The following is a 621-nucleotide window of genomic DNA, read 5'->3' as shown; positions in this document are numbered from 1 at the left end:
AAAACATACAAGGACATTCTTCCTACAGAGAAAGCCTTTTCCTACAACTAATAGGCAGAATTTGGAAGTCTACCCTCCTAAACTACCAGAGAATAAATTTGTTTGTTAAAATCATCGACCTGGGTATTTCTGTAAGAGCAGTACTAAGACAACAATGAATGTTGTTATCACCAGAATATATGGATGCAGCATGGGTTGAGATTATAAATTGATAAAATGCTGTAGCCATTTAGCTTAATTTAATTTGAAACAAACAAAAAACCTGAACCTACTCCCATTAAGTCTATTCCAATTCATATTGACCGTATAGGACAACATAGAACGGTCCACAGGGTTTTCAAGGATCTAATCATTTTATTGTGTGATAGCTAGTGAGTTGAAACAGCCAAATTTTCAGTTAGCAGCCAAGTGCTTCAATGCTGTGGCACCATGACTACTCTAACTTAATGGAGGCCTCAAAAACGATAAGCAGATTTTTTAAATTTGAAAAACACATTTTAAATTAAGATTTTCTTGCATGTGTAACAGTTTATAAGTACCCATAAAAGAAATGTTTAGAAAATCAATGCATTCCATTCAGATTAACTGATGCTTGAACTATTTTGGCTATGGCAGAATGGG

Source organism: Echinops telfairi, unplaced genomic scaffold (genome assembly GCF_000313985.2).
Source record: "Echinops telfairi isolate 266 unplaced genomic scaffold, ASM31398v2 ScPeMD7_7454;HRSCAF=8492, whole genome shotgun sequence".
Lineage (NCBI taxonomy): Eukaryota > Metazoa > Chordata > Mammalia > Afrosoricida > Tenrecidae > Echinops > Echinops telfairi.
Note: the sequence above shows the minus strand (reverse complement) of the source record.